Genomic DNA, 19,042 nt, shown 5'->3' with positions numbered 1-19,042 from the left:
ATACTTGAGCTAAGCGCCAGCCATTTGGTTCTGTGGCTTGCCACACACACCGGATGACCTGAGTACAATGCCCAGGGGCCGGGGGGGGGGGGGGGGGTTGGGGGGGGAGGGGAGTAGGAGAGAACCAATTCCACAAAGTTGTCCTCTGACTTCCGTATGCATGCAATATGTTTTTTGTTTTGTTTTGTCGGTTGGTTGGTTGGTTTTTCGAGACAGGGTTTCTTTACGTAGCAGCCCCCAGCTGTCCTGGAACTCATAGAGATCTGCCTGTCTCTGCCTTCCGGGTGCTGAGATTAAAGGCGTTAGCCACCGCCTGCCACAACACGTAAAAATTAAAAACAAAAAAAACCCAAAACACCACCACCACAACCACAAAAAACTCCAGCCAATTTGTGAATCGCCAGGCCTGCTTTCTGGCAGGTGTGCAATTGAATTAAAATCATCATTTATTAATGGAGAGGGGGACCCAGAGCCCCAGCTGCCTGGGTCGGCAGCCACAAAGCCCTGACCCTGGGGAAACAGAAGAAGACCCGCTGGAAGAGAGTAAGGTTATGAGGCAGGTGTGCAGAGGTAAAGTTTCAAACACTCTCTGTTGTGAAGTCTTCCCACGGCACTGAGGAGGAAGTATCTGGCCGGTTCTTTAATGAAACTTGGACCTCGCTGCTGCAGTCAAGAAGGAAATATTCCTGTGGTTTTTCTGTGGGGGAAGAAAGTAATAAATCTTTGTGTTGTTGAAGGAACACCTTTCTGTGGTGCGGCTCCAGAGGGATGGGTTCCTCTGAAAGCCTACGTGCCTGAACGTCCGTCAACGCCAAAGGGGTTGGAAAGAGTCACATAGATCCCTGCAGGGTTGGGACAAAGTTCAGAGACAAATGACACACGTTCCGCTGCCTTCTTAGGGGACAGAGGTTTCGAAAAAGAGGTATTGCTATTAGAACAGCTGGGCTGGGAGGCAAACACTGGCTCTGGAAGGTTGATCTGCTTCTCCCCGTGAATTCACTAACGTGCCCCCTTCTCCCTCAAAGGAGTGTTCTGTGATTGGTGACCTTGTCTGGCAGAAGAAAAGGAAGGCTTCATTCTGCAGGAGACCTTCCACGTTGCCCAAGAATGCTTGGTGTGTACATCCCACTCTGGGTGTGTGTTGGGTGGGTGGGGTACGGCGTGGCGACCGATAACAAATGTGTGATAAGAGGTATAGAGACAGACCGGGCAGAATAAGGGGCTGGGCAGGGGCAATGGACTGTTGGCTGATGCCAGATAGTCAGGGAAGCCCTACCTCGTAACCGAGTGCCTTGAAGAGCCCCGAGAAGAGCCGAGTGGGCAGAGGAATAAACCATGAAGACACCCCAAGCATGTTTCCAGTGGAGGAGGCAAAGCAGAAGGACCTGAGCTTGTCTTAGCAAGGGCTGGGTGTCGGTGTCGTGCTGGCCGGCTTATCAGCCTGTGTCGATCTTGTTATGCATAGCCCTCCCCCACAACTACAGCTCCTGGCGGCTCCTTTGTATGAGTGGCCTAACCCCGGGCACACTTTTGCATAAAGGGAAGAGAACCCGGAAGAAGAAGGCGATAGCAAGAAAGAACAGGAGTCAGCGAAGGGCAAGTCCACCCTACCTTGTGGCCGTCAAGTGGTGGAGGATCTGGGTCAGCAGACCTGGCCACAGGTGGTGGCCTGAAGTCTATGTAAGATTTTGGTGACTCGGGTTGGGTTATTAGCCGGGTCCTTGAGGGAAAGGCCTTCTGCAGGCTGTGCGCATAACCTCTCACTTAAAACACACACACACACACACACACACACACACACACACACACACACACACACAAAAAAAAAAAAAAAACAAAAAAAACCAACAACTGTATTATCATTTTTGAGCGTGTGTGAGTGCGCATGTGTGTGTGTGAGTGCCACTGTGCAAGTGTGGTGGAGATCAGAGGACCACTCTGTGGAGCCACGTGGAGTCAGCCATCACCTCCTACAGTGCCAGGTTCCAGGGTTTGAACTCAGGTCCCAAGGCTTGTGTGGCCAGGCACCTTTACCCCCTAAGTCATCTCTTCAGCCCTTGAAGCCCCACTTTTACTGAGGTAAATCTGCCCTGCTCTGAGTTCCCCTGAGCCTGGGTGTGCAGATTAAGTGTGAAACTGCAAAAGAAGAGTATCCAGAAAAAAATAAAATAAAAAATAAAAGCCCTTCACCGTGATTACTGTGTGTGAAGGTCAGTTCCTGTCGGTTCAATGCATGGACACAGACACTGGATTTTCCAAAATGCTCTGAAGAACAGGTTCTATCTTTAAGGCACAACCTTTACCTGGAGCTTGACAATAGTCCTTTAACTGATAAAGTAGTTAAGAAAAGTAGATGGGCAAGTGATGGCAATGCCCTTTTTTGTTTGTTTTTCGAGACAGGGTTTCTCTGTGTAGCTTTGGAGCCTGTCTTGGAACTTGCTTTGTAGCCCAGGCTGGCCTCGAACTCACGGAGATCTGCTTGCCTCTGCCTCCCGAGTGCTGGGATCAAAGGCGTGTGCCACCACCGCCTGGCAGGCAATCCCCTTTTTAAGTATCCTGAGGATCCCAAGGAGAGTGAAGCAAAACCAGCCTCTCCCATGCCTGTCCTTCACCTCTCCCTCCAAGCTCTGCCAGCTTCCTTCCCATCCACCGCTTACTCTGGGTTGCCCAAGCTCCTCTTCATTAGGAAAATGCAAATGGAAATATTCTTAAGGCCAGGACATTTCTGACTTTTTCCTAGGGGAGTTTATGAGCCCAAGTGTTGCTCTGTTGACTGAAATTTCATGAAATAAAAAGTATAAAGCGTTTCCATGGTTCATTGAATTAATATATAGATAACCAGTTGCTACTAAGTAAATAGTTCCTGCTGAGATTGTTAGAGCCAAAAAAAAAAAAAAAAGTCCTTATTAATTGGAGATGTGAAGTGCTTGTGAATGAAATGATGCTGTATTTGTGGTATGCTTTTTTTTTTTTTTTTGGTTTTTTGAGACAGGATTTCTCTGTGCAGCTTTGCGCCTTTCCTGGGACTCACTTGGTAGCCCAGGCTGGCCTCGAACTCACAGAGATCCGCCTGCCTCTGCCTCCCGAGTGCTGGGATTAAAGGCGTGCGCCACCACCGCCCTGCGTGGTATGCTTCTTAAAAGTTCAGTTAAGGACTGGGCAGTGGCGGCACACGCCTTTAATTCCAGCACTTGAGAGGCAGAGGCAGGTGGATCTCTATGAGTTCAAGGACAGTCTGATCTACCAAGTGAGTTCCAGGACAGCCAGGGCTAAACACACACACACACACACACACACACACACACACACACACACACACACACACACAAAACCCTCTCTTGAGAAACCAAAAAAAAAAAAAAAAAAAAAAAAAAGAAAAAGAAAGAAAGAAAGTTCAGTTAAGCGATGGAGAGATGGTTCAGTGGGTCAAGGTAATTGCCAACATCCTTGATGACCTGAGTTTGATCCCTGGTACCCACAGAGTCGAAGAAGAGAACTGACTCATGTGTGTATATTTCTCTCTCATTGGGTGGGTCTGAAATTTTTTCATGATTTAAAAAGCTAAGAGAGAAAGGAAAACAAAAGTCGGTATCTGATCCGTTCTTGAATCAGTTACGTGGAGAAGCAGAGGTCCTAACGTGGGGAATTTGAGAATGGGAGCTTTTGCAGGATGATTTCAACAAAGAAGAACTTGATGGATTCTTTCTGGAGGACGGAGCCACCAGAGTTTCCAAGAAAAGGATGGGGAACTGAGTGACAGAGGTCCTCTGCTCCATGGTGCAGTCCTCGGGGCTCCTAGGAAGTTGTGGAGGGGAAAAGGGATGGCTCCAGACTTATGCAATGTAGGAAAGACCCATATAAGCCATTTGCTTCCATTCAGCCCTTCAGTGCTGATAGTAACATTGACTCATGCCTCATAATCTTTGGCTATGGTCAGGACTGAGTGGCCATTGAAAGTCTTTCCTGCATCTTGGCTGTCTGGACGTGGCATTCTCAGAAGCTTAGCGTCTCCAGGGAAACACTGTTGAAAGAGGACTGTGCAGTACTATCGTGTAGCTTACAACCAGTCTCTAACAGGGTCACAAAGCCCAGGAGGGAGGGTTGGAATGCAATATGGGAAGTTTTCTTCTCAGCCCGGTCACTGGCTCATAGGGTGGGGTGGAAGTCGGCTTCGGGGGTGACCACACCCAGCTCCCTGTCTACAGAGACATCCTCACAGCTGTTGCCTGTGTTTGGCTTTCCACTTGGCTCGCATAACCTGGCTTGCAGAAACCATTTACAGAGGACAACTGTGACAGTGATGTTTCTATCTTATCTTGCTTGGACCCCCTCCCCACATCCCTGCTGCTGCATACATTATTGATAAGTATTGGATCCTGGTTACTGGGTATCCTCCACAGACACAATAAGCCAAATGAAACCGAATTTAAAATGACCAGAGTTAATAAACAGAGCAAAGCAATTCCCAGGTGACTCTGGGAAAGGAGGGAGAGAAAAACACATGGCAGGTCTGGTGACCAGGTCTTAAATACACTGTAGGAGTGGTCTTGGGCAGGCCCTGGGGAGGAGCTGACCCTTGGTGGGCTTTCTGAGAGGTGGAGTCTGGAATGGGAGGCATGAGATCAGAGCAGAGATTCCCAACAGCTGTATCTTTCTGTCGGCTTCTAAGACATCTTAGGCTCAGGAGGTAGGTTTTTAGTTCCCACAAGTGCTGTGGGATGTCTTTCTGCATGCTGTGAATATGTGTTGCTCCCATTGGCTGATAAATACAACTGCCTTGGCCTAGGGCAGGGCAGGATGGAGCCAGGCAGGAAAATCCAAGAGAGCTAGTGAGAGAAGAAAGGAGAGTCAGGGGAGACGCCAACCCATCCTCTAAGGAGCAACCTGTAACGGGACACAGCTAAATCCATGGAACACGTGGCGATACATAGATTAACAGTAATGAGCTGAATTAAGTTATACAAGCTAGCTAGCAAGAAACCTGAGCCATAGGCCACACAGTTTGTAATTAATATTAAGCCTCTGAGTGATTATTTTATAAGCGGCTGAGGGCTTCGAGAGCTTGGGTGGGAGAGATTTGTTTGGACTCTGGGACTAGGTGGGACCGAGAGTTTCTGAAGACTTCTTCACAGCCTCCTTATATAAGATGAGGGAGGATTTTTTTTTTTAAATTTTTGGTGGGTTTCAGTGGAATGAAGAATAGGATGATCTTACACAGTTTGGACCATTCCAGGTTATGAGAACAGAGAGTGAGTGATGGTTCAGGAACTATCTTTCCCTGGGCCCTGTGTTTTTGAGACAGGGTCCTGTAGCCTAGGCTGGCCTCAAACTCCCTGTATTCTCGCCTCTGCCTTCTGAATACTGGGATTATAGGTGTGTACTTCCATGGTCGGCTGAAACATGTTTTGCATCATAATTAATTTTGTCAATCAAGATATGGCATAGGGGACTGGAGAGATTGTTCAGTGTGTAAGAGTGCTTGCTGAGCACGTCTGAGGACCTGAGTCTGAAGACCCCAGCACCCCTTTAAAAATCTGAATGTGGTCATACATGTGCCTACAAACCCAGTGTTGTATGTGTTGGGGGGGAGGGGCTCAGGTGACAGAAGAGGAGCAAAAACCCATAGGTCCATTAGTCTAGTTCAGGTGGATGGAGGGGGCAGGGGAGTATTGGTTGTAGTATTAAGGCAACTCCACGTAGTTAAAATGGAACAGCTACCCACTACAGGGGAGAGGTGGATGGAAAGGGCAGGGGAGAGCGAGAGAGAAAGAACAGAAAATCCTCAAACATCTTTCCCTCGCTGTGGAATAATCCTTGTGCACACTGTGAAGATGAGTTGCTCTCATTGTGAATAAAAAGATGGTTGGCTGACAGCTAGGCAGGATTTTTGGGACAGAGCGGATGCTGGGAAGAAGAAAGGGCGGAGTCGGGGAGTCAGGAGAGTTGGGAGCCAGATGCGGAAGAAGCAACATGGGAAGTCCATAATGAGGTAAAGGAACCTTGGGGGCAGCACATTGATGAATAGAAATGGGTTAATTTAAGTTGTAAGAGCTGGCTAAAAACAAGTCTAAGCTATCAGCCAAGCATTTATGATTAATAAGTCTCTGTGTGGTTATTTGGGAAGTGGCCAGTGGGACAGAAAACTCTGACTACATTTCCTGTACTTCGTCACATGAACACAGTCTTTAAAGTTACTCTTTATTTATAGCCTACCCTCTCCCTGGAGGTAGCTGAACAAATTTATCTAGTGGAATGATTCAAATTATTACATATTTAGTGATGAATTGATTGATTGAGACAGGGTCTGGCTATAGTTCAAATTGGACGCAAACTCGTAATCCTTCTTCCTTCTCCTCTCAGGCATGGGCATTCCTGATTTTTAAAAATTAATCCTTGGTGACAATAATTGATCACTGTATGCTAGCGCTTGGAAACACACACACACACACACACAGACACACACACACACCTAAAAAAGAAGGAAGAAAGAAAAGAAAACCAAGAAACAAAGCAGGCTGGAGAGAAGGTTCAGGGAGAAAGCACAAGCAGGAGGACCTGATCTCAGACCCCCAGCATCCACGATGAGGACCTGATCTCAGACCCCTAGCAACCACGTAAACAGCCAGAGCATCTGCAATCCTAGATCTTGGGAGGCAGACGCAGGAGGATCCCCAGGGCTTGCTGGTCAGCTAGCCTAGCCAAACCGATGAGTACCAGGTTCAGTGAGAGACCTTGCCTCAGAAGATAAAGTGGAGAGTTATAGGGGAAGACACCCAATATCAGCTTCTGTCCTCTGCATGCGTGCACACACATATACATTCCCTAACGCACACACATCTACAAACATGTACACATACATATATAATACAGGCACAGGAAAACAATATAACACCAGGCAGTGGTGGTGGTGGTGGTGGTGGTGGTGGTGGTGGTGGTGGTGGTGGTGGTGGTTGTAGTGGTGGTGCACACCTTTAATCCCAGCACTGGGAAAGCAGAGGCAGGCAGATCTCTGTGAGTTCGAAGCCGGAGTGAATTCCAGGACAGCCAGAGCTACACAGAGAAACCCTGTCTTCAAACAAAACAAAACAAAACAAAACGGAAAACAATGTAACACAAAACAGCTTTTACATACAGGAGGTACATTTACCTTCCCCTAAGGTAATTCTCTCTCATCATCTTGTCTTGTAGGGTAGCTCAGGACCAAATCCAGATCCTGGTAGCCAGTCAGTCTTTAATCGAGTGAGACAGCCTTGTAGTCTATAGCCTGGAAGGGTTTTCTGGAGAAGAGCCCATGTGCCAGGGTTAATCACAATCTGACTTAAACCTTAGATTATAGATGGAACATGAAAAGAGCAGATCAATGATTACCGTGTGGTCAGCTGAACCAAGACACTTAGATCTTTGAAGAGAAAAATGAAAAACTGGATTCCTCTCCAGGGTGCAGAATCTGTGGTAGGTCCAGTGAAAATTATAGTGTTTGGGTTAGACATGGCTCTTGCCCACAACCCCAAATTATGTATTAGCAGATCAGGATAGAAACGTAAAGGGGGTGGGGGCACTGCTGGCACATGCCTTTAATCCCAGCGCTTGGGAGACAGAGGCAGTTGGATCTCTGTGAGTTTGTGGCCAGCCTGGGCTACAAATTGAATGCCAGGATAGCCAGAACTGTTACACAGAGAAACCCTGTCTCTTGGGGGCAGGGGGGGAGGGGGGAGGGGACCACTCCCACCAAGAAAATGTAAATAGACTTTTGAATCAATCAACACACCCCATGGGGGGGGGGGGGAACAAATGTGGTAGATAGGCTCTGAGTTAGGAAACAGACTTCCAGCCCAGCTAGATTCCATTCACTTGTGTCTTGGACAGCTCTCATTCATTTTCTGTAAAGTGAGAGTCAATAGTGCCTACCCCAAAGGCAGACACACAGATTAGATAAGACTGTGTGTTAGAACAGTCCAGCTTAGTTCCCAGCTTCTAGTAGATTTCACTATTCACTTCCCCAATCTCTTAAACCTACAATAGGGCCTATGTAAGAACATGGTTCACAAGCCTGGCTGTGAGTTAGGTGAGTTAGGTGAGTTAATAATAAGAAATCCCCATGGACTCTTGCTGACTTTTAGGACCCCATTCCTCATACTGGGTTGCCTTGTCCAGCCTTAATAAGAGGGAAGGAGTGTAGTCTTACTGCAACTTGATATGCTGTATTTGGTTGACATCCATGGGAGGTCTGCCCTTATCTGAATAGAAACAGAGGAGGGGAGGCTGGAGAGATGGCTCAGAGGTTAAGAGCACTGGCTGTTCTTCCAGAGGTCCTGAGTTCAATTCCCAGCAACCACATGGTGGTTCACAACCATCTACAATGAGATCTGGTGCCCTCTTCTGGCCTGCAGGGATACATGCAGCCAGAGTACTCATACTAATAAAACAAAGCATAGAAGGATTGGATAAAGGGTTGGGGGGCAGAGGGAAGGTACGGGTGGGGGCACTGGAAGGAGGTGGGGAACTCCAGTTAGGACAAAAAATATAATAATAGAAATAATTAAAAAGTTAAGAACCAGGCTTGGTAGCTCATACCTGTAATCACACAGCATTTGGGAGGTAAGTACAGGAGGGTCAGAAGTTTAAGGCCAACTTCAGCTCCATAGAGAGTTTGACACCAGTCTGGACTACATGAAACCATTTGTTAATAAAACAAAACAAACGAAATGAACGACAGATGAGTATTATCTCAGTTTGGGTTTCTATTGCTGTGATGAAATACCATGGCCAAAAAGCAAGTTGGGGAGGAAAGGGTTTGTTCGGCTTACACTTCTGCATTGCTGTTCATCACTGAAGGAAGTCAGGACAGGAACTCACACGGGGCAGGATCCTGGAGGCAGGAGCTGATGCAGAGGCCATGGAGGGATGCTGCTTACTGACTTGCTTCCCATGGCTTGCTCAGACCACCTTCTTCTTTTTTTTTTTTTTTTTTTTTTCTTTTTTTGTTTTTTTAAGACAGGGTTTCTCTGTGTAGCTTTGCACCTTTCCTGGAACTCACTTGGTAGCCCAGGCTGGCCTCGAACTCACAGAGATTCACCTGGCTCTGCCTCCCGAGTGCTGGGATTAAAGGCATGTGCCACCACTGCCTGGCGACCACCTTCTAATAGAACCCAGGACCACCAGCCCAGGGATGGCAGCACTCATCATGGGTTTGGCCCTCCCCCATTGATTACTAATTGAGAAAATGCCTTACAGGTGGATCTCAAGGAGGCATTTCCTCAGCTGAGGCTCCTTCCTTTGATGACTCTAGCTTATGTCAAGTTGACACACAAAAGCAGCCAGTTTAAGTATGGTAGCTGACATCTGCAATCCCAGTTCTCAGCGGGGTGAGAGGAACATTATGAGTTCTATGGATATCAAAAGTATCATAACATATCACTGGGCGGTGGTGGCATACATGCCTTTTATCCTAGCACTCTGGAGGCAGAGACAGGCAGATTTTTGTGAGCTCGAGACCAGCCTGGTCTACAAAGAGAGTTCCAGGACAGCCAGGGCTAGACAGAGAAACCCTGTCTCAAAAAAAAAAAGTATCATGGCATATTATGAACAGCTAACTATATGCCAATATTTTTTAGTAATCTAGACAAAATTCCTTCACATATTTGAATTATCAAAGCTTATTAAATAAGATATAGACAAACTTTTCTTATGTGTGCATGTGTGTGTGCTTGTGTATGGAGAGGCTATAGGTTGAGGGTAGATGTCTTCCTTGAACCCTCCCACCTTGAACTGGATAAACTTAATATTACTGTATTGATTAAATAAGTTAATGGTTAAAACCTGCATAAAAATGTCACTCCTATTCAGAGACAGGTAATATCTGGGGGGCGCTCACTAACCTAAAACAAAGCGCCTGGGCAGGTGTCTCCATGACGGGTAAAGTGAACTGCTGACGTCCCAAGCAACCTAAGTCAGAAGCTCATTTTTTAGTAAAAGGGGGGACCTGTAGGGCCCTGGATCCCATTTTGGGTAACTGTTGCCTTGCTTGCTGACCTTGACCTTGATATCCTCCCTATGCTAATTCCCTGCCGGGTTCCACCCTCCTGAATGCTTAAAGGAAGTTCCTTGTCTGTGTATCCTGCATATTGGGCGTTAACAGCTTAGATGCAAGATTGCAAAACATCAGTGGTGAACTTCTGCCCTCCAGGGTTCTCCCATTGTGCTGTAAGCCTGTATTTAAGACCTCCTCCCTCCTTTAATAAAAGGTATTTGGCATTAAAAAAAAAAAACCTTTCAATCCTGTGTATGAGCTCTATAAAATATTGAAAGAATGAGCAATACTGTCTCTGCACATAAGAGTCTCAAGTAAATTGAAGTGAAGAGGAACTATGTCCTACCTCATTCTAGGAGATCAGCATTAGTCTGATTCCAAACGCAGCTAAAATATTAATAAGAAGACCACAGGTCAATCTCTCTCATAAGTATAAATGCAAAGGCTAGTAAAGTTTAGTAAATAGAGCACTTGCTTAAAATATCTCTTTATTCTTTTTATTTCATGTGTCTGCATGTTTACTTGCATGCATGTCTATGTACCACGTATGAGGCTGGTGTCCTCAGAGGTAGGAAAGGGGGCTGAATTTCCTGGACTCTGGAGTGATAAATAGTTGTAAACTGCCACCTGGGTTCTGGGAACTGAACCTGTGTCCTCTGTAGGAGCCACCAGTCCTCTAGATCGCTGAACCCCACCTCCCTTTGTGAGGCAGGGTATCATGTATTCCAGACTACCCTCCAGCTCACCTGGAATCTCTGCTCCTCTGGCCTCCACCTCCAGAGTGCTGAGGTGGCCGGCATGTGGCACCATACATAGTTTATGCGATGCTAGGGATAGAATGCAGGGCTTCGTGAATGCAAGACAAGCACTCTGTCAACTGAGCTACACCCCCAGCTCGGTAAACAGAACCCAGTAATATGTAAGAAGGATAATACATCATAGCCTTAAACCAGGGATGCAAGTTAGCGTGATACTTGAAATCAATCACCATAATTCACTACATTAAAAGAATAAAAAGTGAGTTCGAGGCCAGCCTGGGCTACCAAGTGAGTTCCAGGAAAGGCGCAAAGCTACACAAAGAAACCCTGTCTCGGAAAAAAAAAAAAAAAAAAAGAATAAAAAGAAATTCCCTATGATGACAAAAACCTAGATCCACTTCTTTTTTAAAATTTATTTATTTGTAAGCCAGGCAGTGGTGATATGCATATTTAATCCTAGCACTCAGGAGGCAGAGGCAGGCATATCTCTGAGTTTGAGGCTAGCCTGGTCTACAGAGCAAGTTACAGGACAGCCAGGACTACACAGAGAACTCCTGTCTTGAAAAACAAATAAAAAAATTATTTATTTGCCATTTTTTATTTTATGTATATTGGATATTTTGCTTATATGTATGTCTGTTCACCCTCTGTGCACCTGGTGCCTGTGGAAGCCAAAAGAGGGTGCTGGATCTCCTGGGCTTGGATTGTGAACCACCATGTGAGTTGGGAATCAAACCATCTCTCTATCCCCTCCCTCCCATTTCCATTTCTCACTTTAGTTAATTAATTAATTTATTTTTAAATAAAATGACTGTCGGCAAAATGGGGCACGTCTTCAGTTTGGGGATATCTATGACAAGGCTAACATGATCACCATACTCAGTGGAAGAGGCAGTATGCTTTCCTTCTGTCGTCACAAAGCTAGGCGGACCGCTCTCACTGTTGTGTGTGTGTGTGTGTTTGGTGTAAGTACTTGTTAGTGTGAACATGTGCACCTGTGCACACATGCAGAGGGGACAGAGGTTGACACCGGGTGTCTTTCCTTTATTTAAAAATAAAAATTGTATTTATTTATTTATTTATTTATTTATTTATTTATTTATTTATTTATTTATTTATTATTTATTTATCTATTTATTTATTGTTCTTTTCAAGTCAGAGTTTCTCTGTGTAGTTTTGGTGCCTGTCCTGGATCTTGCTCTGTAGACCCACCTGGCTCTGCCTCCCGAGTCCTGGGATTAAAGGCATATGCCACCGCCACCTGGCTATTTTTTTTTTTTTTTTAAGACAAGCTCTCTCACTGAACCTGAACCTTGTAGATGCAGCTGGGCATCATGGATTGAATGACTCAGTATTGTTATCCGTTCACTCTACTATATGTATAGATCCAATGGAACCCTAGAAGATAGTGGCCACTAGGGAAATTTAAATCATGACCACCAAGGGGGTACTATTACATATCATTAGACTTACGTCACCTGAAAGGAGAGAACATTAGTTGAGACAAGGCCTCCAGAAAATCCAGCTGTATGGCATTTTCTTAATTAGTGATTGGTGGGGGAGGACCCAGGCTATTGGTGGTATCATCCCTGGTCCTGGGTTCTATAAGAAAGCAGGCTGAGCAAGCCATGTGGAGCAAGCCAGTCAGCAGCCCCCCTCCATGGTCTCTGCATCAGCACCTGCCTCCAGGTTCCTGTCCTGTTTGCGTTCCTGTCCTGACTTCCTTTGATGATAAACAGTGAGGTGGAAATGTAAGCCAAATAAACCCTTTCCTACCCAGCTTGTTTTTTTGGTCCTGGTGTTTCATCGCAGCAATAGAAGCTCTAAGACAATGGCTAATAGAAATACGGAAATACCCAGCTTCCAGAGGGTGCGTAGAGGGACTGGAACTCATACACATTTGGTGGGCAAGTGAAATGGTACAACCACTTTGAGAAACAGTTTGGCAGTTTCCTAAAAAAAAAAAAAAAAAAAAAAAAAAAAACCAAAAAAAAACCAAAAACCTTATTCCCCACATCTACATATTTATAAAAATAAACATTTGGGGTTGGGGATTTAGCTCAGTGGTAGAGCGCTTGCCTAGCAAGCGCAAGGCCCTGGGTTCGGTCTTCAGCTCTGGAAAAATAAATAAATAAATAAATAAATAAATAAATAAATAAATAAATAAATAAATAAATAAACAAACATTTGAAAATATTTTCACATCTTTATCTATACATGAAGGTTTCTAATGCATCATTCATTACTGACCCAAATAAGAAACATTCTAAATGTCTATCAACAGCGAATGTTCACACTAACTGTAGTTCATTTGTACAATGGAATATTACTTAGCAACAAAAAAGACATACAGTTAATACCTGCAACATGGGTGAAGCTCAGAAAAATTATATAGATTAAAAGAAGTTAGTAAGGTACCCCTTACCTCCCCCAAATGTACATAGCACATGGTTCCATTTATATAGAATCCTAGAAAATGAAATGAATCTATAGGGAAGTGAAACCGATCAGTGGTTGTGGATGGGGTGGGGAGGAATTCCAAAGAAGTATGAGAATATCTGGAGTGTGGTTTGCTTGATTGTGGTAATTTCTTAAGTATATGTCAAAACTCAGTCAATTGTCTGCTTAAATATCTGTGGCTTATTGTAAGTCAACTGCAGCACATGAAAGCCATTTTGAAAAAACATCTCATCTGAGCCTAGAGCTCAGTGAATAAAGTGCTTGTCTAATGAGCTCAATACTCAGGTCCTGAGTGCAAAACTCAGAACCCATTTTTACATAAACTAGGCTAGCCTTGAACTCACAGAGGACTGCTTTTTAACTGCTGAGATTAAAGGCATGGACTGCCGTGCCCACAGAATCCATTTTTAAAAAGCTACGTGTGGGAGCAGGCGCTCACAATCCTGATCCTGCGGATGTAGGAATGGGCGCATCTCTGAGGCTTGGCGGCCAGTCAGCAGCCTAACCACACACACACACACACACACACACACACACACACACACACACACACGATCTAGGTGATTCCATGGTGCAGCCAAACTGGAGGACTCCCTCCCCACTGAAACAGGCACACATCACTCTCCAAAGTCCTTCAGCTTCGGCTGGCAAACTGAGCTGCCATTAAGCCCCAGAGTCTAGTCCTGCTGCGAACAGGAAACGCACAGGATGGCTGCAGAACCAGTGTACAAATCGCCTGCCCGTTTCACTGTGGTAATTCCAAGGCATTCGCTTTAGGCCACGGGGAAGCACCAGATAAAAGCTACTGCTCTGACATGAAATATAGCCGGCGCTCCAAGCCTTTAAGCTTCTAGAGTAATAAATCATCCACGGTGCGGAGACAATTTTGGATCTGATAATTGGGTGAAACTCCTCCTCCCTTTTTTTCACGGGCTGAGTGAGCTTCTGAACTGCTCTTTCTTTGTGTGAGGCTGTCACTGGGGCCCACTGTCCGCTTCCTTTCCCTGACCCCGTCTTCAGCGGCTCCCAGAATAGATACTTGACTGTCTTGATGAGGCTGTTGACTCTGTGAGCTAAGAGAGACTTCCTTAAATAAGCGCATCTCCTCTTTCTTCTCAAGGACTCAAACGGGACACTCCACAGAAGGCTTGACATTGGATGACGGAGGCTGGTCTATCTGGGTGTCCAGTTTTGCTCAGAGGCAGGGGAATGACTTAGAGTGGCTTACTTTAACCCTCCTCTGTTAGTGCGTATGAATCATGTGGGGATCCTGTTAGGATGTGACTGGGAGGCAAGGAGGGAGGTGGACCCAAGACTTCCATCTGAGCGGCTTTCTCCCAGGGACTGATGCTGCCAGCTGAGTCTTGGGACACTGTGAAGCAACATTATGACCCCCATTTTCATAATGGCGGTCACTCAAATCAAAATGGGGAAACTCCTCAGCACTGTCCATCCCACAGTCATGAATACTCTTCCTCATGTAAATGCTTCTGCATCTGGGAAGGAGAAGAACCCACTTGCTGGGCACTGCCTGGCATTACAAAGTACATAGCTCAGCGGGTAAAAGGCATGCCACACAAGCATGGGGACCCGAGTTCAGATCCCCAGGACCCACATAAGAGCCCAGGAAGGACATGGACATCTGCAGCTGGTGGGGATGGAGACAGGTGGATCCCGGGAGCTCACTGACCGTGCAGTCTGACTGAGACGGCCCCAGCTCCAGAACCTGTCTCAAACTTAGGTGCTAAGTGATAGAAAAGACACCTAACGTTGACCTCTGTTTTTCACATGCACAGGCAAGTACACACACACACACACACACACACACACACACACACACACACACAGAGAGAGAGAGAGAGAGAGAGAGAGAGAGAGAGAGAGAGAGAGAGAGAGAGAGAGAAGAGAGAGAAATATTGGTTTGTCGAGACAGGATTTCTCTGTGAAACTGTCCTAGCTATCCTGGATCTCGCTCTGTAGCCCAGGCTGGCCTGGAACTCACAGAGATCCACCTCCCTCTGCCTCCTGAGTGCTGGGATTAAAGGCAATCGCCGCCGCCACCAACGCCTGGCTATGGAGAAATATTGGTGGCTAGATTCGTCTTACCCTTTTCTGGAAAGAGTTCATAACAGCCTTTTTTTTTTTTTTTTTTTTTTTTTTTGGGTTATATTTAGTTAGCCCAACCCAAGCCACCTTATGATTGTCACATTCAACCACTTCTCGTGTGGGTTTCAAAAGGTATGTGTTATTGAGGGTGGAGACGCTTATGCTAAGCATATCACCTAGCTGTTGTTTTCAGTTCCGGTGACAAAGGGGTTGATCTCTTTCCCAGATAGTGGGAGGATGAGGTTGCATGTCTTGAATCTTCTTCTTTTTGAGGCAAAGATAGGCCTGGAAACAGCGGCACTTGCTTGCGATGATTTAGAGTCGCAGTGAAATCTGTTGGAATGAGTTGCAGGACGGTATCGAGACGTGGTCATGAATCTTCCCAGGAAGCTGGCTGTAGGTTTTTCTCACTCACTACTTACTTCCCCTTCTATTTCGTGAGTCAAATTGCATGGATTTTTTTTTTTTTTCCAAATCAAACACTTGATTTTGGGGAAGGAAATAAAGTAACTTAGTTCAACCTAAAACTGATGAAACTAAGCAAACACACACACACACACACACACACACACACACACACACACAATTTTTATTAGGATGTACATACAAATTTGTGTGTGGTGCACAGACATACATGCAGGCAAAAATATCCACATACATAAAATAAAAAGAGCTCCCTCTGTTTTTGTAAAAAAAAAAAAAAAAAGAAAAAATCTTACTGTGAGTGATTTCTCGTCTCCTGTTGCCTTGCTAATTAAATGAGCATACCACAGTTTTCAATGAAAATAACAGAGGAGAAGGAACTCGTGATGGTTAAGCATAAATCCATGTTCGTAGCTCTGTATTCCGGTCCAAGAATCCTTATTAAGCGACTACAAGAGCAATTTTCTGTCTTTCAAGCATCTATTTTTTTTTCCTTCCAGAAGAATGTGAATCATCGCTGGAATGAATACAGTAATAAGAGCGGTTCTGTCAACAGTGTGGGACAGGAAGGAGAGCTGAAGCTGGGATGTCTGGACGATGGCTTTGGATGGGGTTTGGGATTTGTTGTTGTTGTTTCTTGCCAGAAAATTTAAAGTTCAAAAGGTGTGGAAAAGCATATCGATTAGGTCTGGACTGGTCAAATGCTAGACTTATATCTGCGTTTAGCTAATGTTTTACACATGGTCTCTTTGGGCCGAAAAAGCATTGTAGCCCTGGTTATCTAAGGCCGAGGGCCAGCTGCAAGCCCTTCTTTTTCTTGTCTTGTTTTCAAATCATAGCCATTTACTAGTTAGGGCCCATGTGACCCCTGATCTCTAAAGTCCCATTGGCACCTGTGGACCTTTCTGGGTTTTGTTTCTCCCCAAGCCCCCTGCTCCAATTGACGCATTCGCAAGGGAGAGCTGGTGAGCTAAGCTGACCACTGGCCCTTGGGCCTATCTATCTTCTGGTAAGTTTATCAAGTACATTCAGCTCTGCTGATAGAAATTTCTCCCCATTATTTAATTGTCATTAAGAATTATGCTGATATGTAGGGTGTGGTGGCATATGCCTTTAATTCCAGCACCCAGGATGCAGATTTTTGTATGTTCCAAGCCAGCCTGGTCTATATAGCAAGTTTCAGGCCAGCCAGTGCTGCATAGTGAGATCTCACCTTAAAAAACAAACAAACAAACAAACAAACAAACAGGGACTGGAGAGATAGCTCAGTGGTTAAGAGCACTGACTGCTCTTCCAGAGGTCCTGAGTTCAATTCCCAGCACCCACATGGCAACTAACAACCGTTTGTAACTACAAGATCTGACACCCTCACACAGACATACATGCAGGCAGAACACCAATGCACATGAAATAAAAAATAAATAAATTTAAGAAACAAACAAACAAACAAACAAACAAAACAGGTCCGGCAGTGGTGGTAGACACCTTTAATCCCAGCACTTAGGTGGTAAAGGCAGGCAGATTTCTATGAGCTCAGGGCCAGGCTGGTTTACAAAGCTAGTTCCAGGACAGGCAAGGATACACAAAGAAATTCTTGTCTTGAAAAAACAAAAACAAACAAAACAACCACAAAACAAAATAACAAAAGTATGTTGCATTATATAAGCATTTTACATATGTTCTCTTATTCAATCTTTGTGATACACATAATACAGATGGGAAACAGAGGGACAGGAAGGTTATACAATATATCCAGATTCTCAAGGTTAAGATCCTAAATACATTCATGTATAACACATTTTGGGCAAATATAACGGCGGTCTCATAAGAGTACAATGAAGCCGGGAGGTGGTGGCACACGCCTTTAATTCCAGCACTCTGGAGGCAGAGGTAGGCAGATCTCTGTGAGTTCCAGAGGACAGCCTGGGCTACAGAATGAGTTCCAGGACAGGCTCCAAAGCTACACAGAGAAACCCTGTCTCGAAAAACAAAACAAAACAAAACAAAAGAGTACAACGAAGCTGAAACATCTCTCCTTCTCTCATCCCCCATTAGTCCTTCCTCTTCTCCCTTAGGAATAGGAAATGAACGCAGCCTTGCATAGACTAGTCAAGGACTCTACCACTGAGCTACACTACACAGGCCGTACTCAGGAGCTGAGGAATTTCCATCACTTCCTGATGTCCTAGTCTTGGTCATGCTGGTGTAGGCAGACCTTGCCAGGTGTGTGTTAGCACACCACATGTCATTGTGTGCTCTACATAAAGTTTATAAGGAGACACAACTATATTCCTGGTGTTGTAATAACTCGAGAGAGTGCTCTGACTTCCAAGAATGCATGATGGACGGGTCTTTTTCACAGCAGGCTCATCCATGTGATGTTTTCTGTGTCTGTTGTTCAATTATGAGACCAGATGTGGTGACTGGCCATCTAGTCCAACTTATGAGTCTCACGCGGTGGTGAGACTGACTAACCATGCACTCCTCAGAAAGCTTTCCGTCATTACGGGACACATGAGTATACTGTCCAGGCATCTGAATCCCAGGGCTCGGCTCCCAACCACTCTGGGATTCTGCTTCCCTTTGCCATGGATTCTTTCAGGATTTGGGAACTACCAGTGTTTGGGAAAGGGATAAAGATACACACAACTAGTAAAGCTGTTTCGAATCTTCCCAGATACCCATTTATTTGCCAGTTATCTGCTCCCACTCAATTCTTCCGGAGTATAATTTCAATTTAATCAAAGTACCACAAAGTCCCATCCCTAACCAAGAAGCTGTTCGCAAGAATAACTGTAGGGAGAGGGGAAAAGTCAGTTTTCTTCAATGGGGTGACATTGGGTATAGCAGGCACTTGCTCTGGGGCCGGCCTTGTGTTTAGGGAGCAGTTGGCCAACACAAAACAGACTCATGTTTTCTGGTGTGCTTTTTTTTTGAATAATAATAATAATAGTTGTTGTTGTTGTTATTTTAAAGACAGGGTTTCTCTGTGTAGGTTTTGGCTGTCCTGGAGCTCACTCTGTAGCCCAGACTGGCCTCCAACTCACAGAGATCCACCTGCCTCTGCCTCCCGAGTGCTGGAATTAAAGGCGTGCACCATCACTGACCTTTTTTTCCTGAGACATAGAACATGAAGTGAGTGGGGGAAGATTGGGAGGAGTGGGACAGAGGAAAAAATATTACCAAAATATATGATTTCTCTCAATTAAAAAGTTAAAAAAATAAAGTCAAAGTATCAAACTTCAAAGCAGATAGCATTTCCTGG

At 45.2% G+C, this 19,042-nt stretch overlaps 2 long non-coding RNA genes across 2 annotated transcripts; one reads left to right on the top strand and one right to left on the bottom strand.

Annotated features, from left to right (window-relative positions):
* Window positions 1–423: 423 nt before the first annotated feature.
* LOC121825142 (uncharacterized) lies at window positions 424–1,601 on the bottom strand. Its single transcript, XR_006067267.2, has 2 exons — window positions 1,277–1,601; window positions 424–697 (listed from the first exon to the last, which is right to left on the bottom strand). It is a non-coding gene; the product is annotated as an uncharacterized LOC121825142 (long non-coding RNA).
* Window positions 693–1,772, top strand: LOC121825143 (uncharacterized). The gene is made up of 2 exons (XR_013047230.1): window positions 693–922; window positions 1,026–1,772. It is a non-coding gene; the product is annotated as an uncharacterized LOC121825143 (long non-coding RNA).
* Window positions 1,773–19,042: the final 17,270 nt, after the last annotated feature.

The sequence above is a fragment of the Peromyscus maniculatus genome, chromosome 22 (genome assembly GCF_049852395.1).
Source record: "Peromyscus maniculatus bairdii isolate BWxNUB_F1_BW_parent chromosome 22, HU_Pman_BW_mat_3.1, whole genome shotgun sequence".
Lineage (NCBI taxonomy): Eukaryota > Metazoa > Chordata > Mammalia > Rodentia > Cricetidae > Peromyscus > Peromyscus maniculatus.
Note: the sequence above shows the minus strand (reverse complement) of the source record. Positions and strands in the feature narration are given on the sequence as shown.